Raw genomic sequence first — 5,981 nt, forward strand, 5'->3', positions numbered from 1 at the left:
TAAAGACCTCTAAGAATCGTTCTACCATGTCGGAAAATATGCTCATCATACAATGCCGAAAAGTCGCAGGCGCATTACATAGCCCAAAAGGCATGCGTCTATACGCAAAGGTACCAAAGGGACATGTAAAAGTGGTTTTCTCTTGGTTTTCTGGGGCAATAACAATCTGATTATAAACGGAGTATCCATCTAAAAAGCAATAATGACTACGTCCAGCTAATCTCTCTAGCATTTGATCGATGAAGGGAGGGGGGAAGTGGTCCTTCCTAGTGACCTTGTTCAATTTCCTATAGTCAATACAGACACGCCAACCCGTGACCCGGGTTGGGATTAACTCATTGTTATCATTCTGAACTACAGTTATACCGGATTTCTTGGGGACAACCTGAACAGGGCTGACCCACTTACTGTCTAAAATAGGATAGATAATGCAAGCATCTAACAACTTAAGAACCTCGGTTTGAACTACTTCTTTCATATTAGGGTTTAGTCGACGTTGCATCTCCCTAAAAGGTTTGGTATCTTCCTCTAAATAAATCTGATGCATACAAACAGTGGCACTTATACCCTTAATGTCTGCTATGGTCCACCCTAAAGCTTCCTTGTTATTTTGAAGGACGGTTACTAGCCTACTCTCCTGATCACTATCCAAGTCGGATGCCATAATTACAGGTAAAGTTTTAGATGGGCCTAAAAACACATACTTCAGGGTATCTGGTAATGGTTTAAGGTCCAACTTAGGAGGCGCTGCTAACAAAGGAACTAGCACTACACCAAATCGACGGTTTTGAAACATATATAGGTGTTGCTTTGATTTTTTGAGACACTTGTAGGGAATGTTCCGAGACGAATTTAGGACCCTTACAAATGTCTCTTAATTAAATTTTGGGACATTTGTAAGTGTCTCATAAATGTTTACGACGGTTTTGTAAGTGAACTATCTGGCCATTTAAAGCGACGCAAAAATTAATTTAGTGACTCTTATATGCGTCTCAAAAAAAAATGAGATTTAAAAAAAAAAATCTTATTTCAAAATTTCCTGCACCTGCACATTTGTTTTCCTGCACCAGAATACAGGTATCTAGCCACTCCATTCCCAATCATAAATCATGCATAGGCAGTGGATACATTTTCTACAAGAATTTAAGAAATAAGAAACTACCTACAACTTGTTCGCTCAAATCATATTATGCTTATCCAACTCTGACTTCTTGATTTCCTTATAATGCCACCTGATGTAAATGGAACATCTCTAGGAGTCGGTGTACATACCAAAGGACCAGAACAAAAACAGGACAAGCTCAAATGGGCATAATTTCCAGACATATACCTTTACTAGAGCATCTTGTTCCAATCTTTCCGCCTTTCTTTAGTCCAACACCACCTGACATAAAGCTTCTCTTTTATTCTTTTGAAGATTTGCCAAGTCAGTCTACAAAAAGAGACAATAGAAATAAAGAAAAATGTTAGGCACCCGGTGCTATATGTAAAGTAAATAGCTCAAAAGACAGTTTTCAATTTTGAAAGTGGATTAACAGTGGTGGAAACATACAGGAAACCAATACCACAATGATGTGAAATAGGTATGTTAATCCAGACACAGTTCAAATATTTCAAATTTCATTGGTTTAAGCACATCGAATGGATTAGTTAGACTACTGCTGGGTTTGGAGATGCTGTGGATTGTGCTTATAGTGGTAGTCAACCCATTTCTCTTCCTGCTCATGAATTGCAGGGGGTAGAGTTGGGCATGAAATTAGCTAATAATCCATTCAGAAGGTGCATTGATTCAATGTCTATTTACCTTTTACTTAAGAAGATTGAACCTTAACCTCCCTGGACTTGTATCTTATATGGAGAAGGGTCTCTGCTTTGTTAACGTTGTTTGGGAATGTGAAGATCAGTCGGTAGGTACAAGGAGACTAACCGTGCTGCTAATAGTCTTGTTTAACTGCATCCTAGCTCTAACTTTATTCATCTGAGGTTTGATCAGTTTAATCAGGAGTTTAAAGTGATTTTATATGTGGATGAGTTGCTTAATGGTACGTGGTAACAGAATGGTCAAGCTTCTAAAACAATTATTGCACTTAAAAAATTACTGTATTAACTTCGAGATATGGAAGTATATAGTTATACCTCATCATATTCTTTCTATTTTGCCTTGGGTTGCTTCAAAGGCTTAGCTTTTACACCTACAAAGAAAGAAATTTCCGAATCAGATCAAAGGGATCGTTATCAAGAACATCATAGATGAATAGCTGATTTAAAGAATTTTACCCGGCTTGAAAGACATGATTTGATCTGTGATTACCAGTAACAGATGCTAAAACTATACCTGTTAGATAAATTTCAAATAAGATATTCTTGAGTAAAAGTACCAATTAAGATGCTAGTACCAAGTAAAAGTACCAATTAAGATGCTAGAAAACAAATTCGCCGGCTCTGCACCCACCAAAATTTCAGGATTGCATCTACTTGTTCTTTCTCTTTGGCCTCAACTGCAGTTCAAACAAGCAAGTCAACACACAAGTTTGAGCATCATCATAAAGAATATCAGAAACCCTACAGACCACAAATGGAAATAAATGGCAAAATCTGTTGAAAAAGTACAAAAAGCAATACCTTGTTGCTATGTCCACACTCTTCTTGCAGTTACAGCAATACCCAATTACAAAAAGCAATACCCAATTACATAATGGTGGTTCCCAACTCATCCAGTCTTATAATGTTATACCTACTATTCAAACTTCTATTATCAATCAATTCAGATTCTCAGATGTCTATTTCCCTTCTCTATCACTCTATACCTGTGTTATCGTCACCTGGTTCCTTAATAATTGCAAATCAGCAATAAGGACCTCTATGCTTGCTTTAGCATTATCGAGATTGTTTTGGAGAAGTGCACAGGCCTGGAAAGATCACCTTCGAAGTTAGTCTTCATTGAGATTTGTTGATATAAATACTCAATGTATTGAAATTCTATGATAAGACGTGACCGTAGCTCAATACTTGTATAATCATTGTTACAAAGTTCACGATATTCGACAAATTTCAAAGCTGAAAAAATTATATTGATTAACCAAATCACTTGGGATGTTCCCTTATGTGGTTATACTAAGCCAAATGTAACTGCTACCTAAGACATCCGGTTTTACTATAGTTCATCACACTCTATTCGTTCAACTCAATACTAATAAACATTGCCATAACAAATCGCTTGTATTCCTACATTTTCCCGAAAAGGATGAAGAGTGTGTGGAGATTATCTAGCTGAAACACTGAGCAAGGTAAATATGCCCTCCGAAACATCATACTTGTTTTGCTATCTATAATCTAAATGAGCATAAAATGTAGACTAAACCCTTGCTTGATCAAAATAAAGGTTGGATAAGCCTTGGCTCAAGCATCTATAATCAAGCTAGTTTTGCTATCTTCTCTAATCTGAATAAGCATAAAAATTAAATTGTAGACTTAAAAAGGAAATGATAACCAGAACCACTTCTATTAATCTACCTAAAAAAATATGCACCTACATATAGAACCCACTGTAGTATGTGTTCATAGACGAGAAACTAAGGGACATATTTTAGCATCTCTAAGCATAAATGTAGTAAAATAGTGTGCATACCACTCTTTATGTCTGTCTGCCTTATTAGCATTTTTTGAAACTCCAAAAACAGCATAATAATCATGTAAATAGCCAAATTAAAAAACCGATGGGGATGCTGAGTTCTAGATGAACCCGCTGCAAATAACACATTTACTGAATCTTGAGAAAGCAAGGTTGAACTGGTTGAAGCCAAACACCGCATCTGAGTTGGAATCCTGCGGACGAGTTGAAAATTATAGGTGCGTTTAATCTTCAAGATAGAGATAAAATTCACAATGCACGTAAATAAAGCAAGTCATAAACAGATCAAAGTGTGAATAGAAACAAATACTCTCCATATTTTCTTTGCTGCAACCCAACCACCTGCAGTGAATATTGTGTGTATCAAGTTACAAAAGTTATGGATTCAAGAGAAGATCAAGCAAGGTGTAACCTGTAAAACTGGGGCCTACCATGACTCTTCTCAATATATGCCATTATCCAGGTTGAAATCATGCCTCATGCAGTAAATCCTGTACAAATGAAGTAAGCGGATAAGAAACGCGGCAACTGAATATTTCCATAATATATAAGGATGAACAACTCAGAGGGATAATGAGGATTACAGGTGATTAGTCTCACCTAAAAAAAAAGCGGATGATAACACCCCATGCCTTGACAACATAAATGCTAAACTTTTGTAAAAACACAGAAGTATGTTGGTAATTGTTATTAAACTATACCAGCAAGAGGGGATATAATTTGGTTTCCGAGAAGTAAGCAGGGATATAATATGTTTGGTAATTATGTCATTAAACTGTTAGGACAAGAGGGACCAAGACGTACACAGACAGAACGTTTCAAGTAGATGCCTACAAACGATGAAAGTCCTTGCTTGACGAAAACTACGTAAGGTATGGATAAAGGCTTGATCCTCCGCAGCGCATGGAAGCAATCAACCTGAAAAGTAAATCAAACCAAACAATAAGAACATGTGTATAGGTAGCTGCGAAAGAAAGCATACAAGGCTTATAATAGAAGAGTTCTTTCAGTACAGCGAGCTACAAGGATATAGCTGAGGGTGGGTAATCTATATGTATAACCACCATATTTCACAAGACTGGAAAAAACCAACTTACACATGATAAAAGGACAATAGTTACAACAAAATAATACCTGAAAACCCAATTTTATCAATACACATATCACCTTCCATGGACAGCTAAAGCAGAAACACCAGTTTTCAGTTTCAAAAAAACATTTTAAGACTCGATCTATACAATATTAAGTTGAAACTTAATATATTAACCCCTCTCTAAGCTCACAAACAAAATCCAAGACTCGAAATCTTCAATGACAACACAAACAGGAAAAAATCAAAACAAATAATACCCATTTTTAGTTGAACAAAAGGTTAAAATCAAAATTAGATATTTAAACCCTTCAAAGACAGGAACAAAAATTGAAAATCTCACTTCATAAAACAAAATTTTAATTATAAGAATACCCATTCTTTAAAACTCTATGAAATCAACTACACAAGCACAAAAATTGTAAAATCTAGACAGAAACATATCATAGAACTATATTGTTCACAGACTAAGCTTAAATCAAACGCAAAACAATTAATAAGGTTAGGATTTTATACCTAAATCTTCTGTGAATCTTCTAAGTATATGTACCTAATTCTTCTTCTGCGATTTCAAAATCAAAAGTGAAAAATCAATTTCTAGGGTTTAGAAAATAAGAATATAAGAATCTGTAAAATGGGTTTCATACCTGAGATTAGGTTATTGAAACTCAGTAAAAATGGGTCTTCAATTCTGGTAACATGCTTAACACAATTTTTGGTCAATTTACGGTTTGAAAATAGTAGAAGAAGAAGAATAAATCTGAGTTCTAACAGGCTTTAAGTTATTGATATAAGATGAAGATTTTCAATCGATTTAGGTATGAATCTGGATTTGATATACTCTAAAGAGAGGTTTTGTATCTTGGTTTCTCTCGCTCGATTTTTCTCTTTCGGTTTTGAGACGAAGCGAAAAGGAAATAAGAGAAAGAGATAAGAACGAAAGAGGGTAGAAAAGAGCAGAACGGAAAAGAAAAGAAAAATATTTAAGAAAATGTGAACTAGAATTGAGAGTTTTATATAGGGAATTTTAAGAAATTGTCACACTTCCAATTATCGGTTTAAGAAACTGCCACCGTTTTTTTCGAAATTAATAAAATACCACGATCGTTTTGTATTCCGTCAAGGCCCACCAAACAGGTCTATCATCGTTGAACAAGTCAAGAAATTTTCATTTTTACCTATTTGCCCTTCACAATCCTTAAGAAAATCTGATCTCTTTCATGTTCTTTAGATACCACTGTTCACTTTGGTTTTAACGTT

General features: G+C 35.3%; 1 long non-coding RNA gene across 10 annotated transcripts; it reads right to left on the reverse strand.

Annotated features, from left to right (window-relative positions):
* Positions 1-1,014: 1,014 nt before the first annotated feature.
* LOC113282434 lies at positions 1,015-5,689 on the reverse strand. 10 transcript variants are annotated; one of them, XR_003326933.1, is made up of 11 exons: positions 5,369-5,689; positions 5,238-5,283; positions 4,436-4,549; positions 4,063-4,122; positions 3,629-3,973; positions 2,808-2,909; positions 2,623-2,734; positions 2,453-2,498; positions 2,278-2,335; positions 2,137-2,192; positions 1,015-1,432 (listed from the first exon to the last, which is right to left on the reverse strand). It is a non-coding gene; the product is annotated as an uncharacterized LOC113282434 (long non-coding RNA). The 10 variants fall into 10 exon arrangements; XR_003326927.1 differs by having other exon boundaries at positions 1,015-1,232; positions 1,331-1,432; positions 2,623-2,909; XR_003326930.1 differs by having other exon boundaries at positions 1,015-1,252; positions 1,331-1,432; positions 2,623-2,909.
* Between the last annotated feature and the right edge of the window lie 292 nt (positions 5,690-5,981).

This window comes from Papaver somniferum, chromosome 5, assembly GCF_003573695.1.
Source record: "Papaver somniferum cultivar HN1 chromosome 5, ASM357369v1, whole genome shotgun sequence".
Lineage (NCBI taxonomy): Eukaryota > Viridiplantae > Streptophyta > Magnoliopsida > Ranunculales > Papaveraceae > Papaver > Papaver somniferum.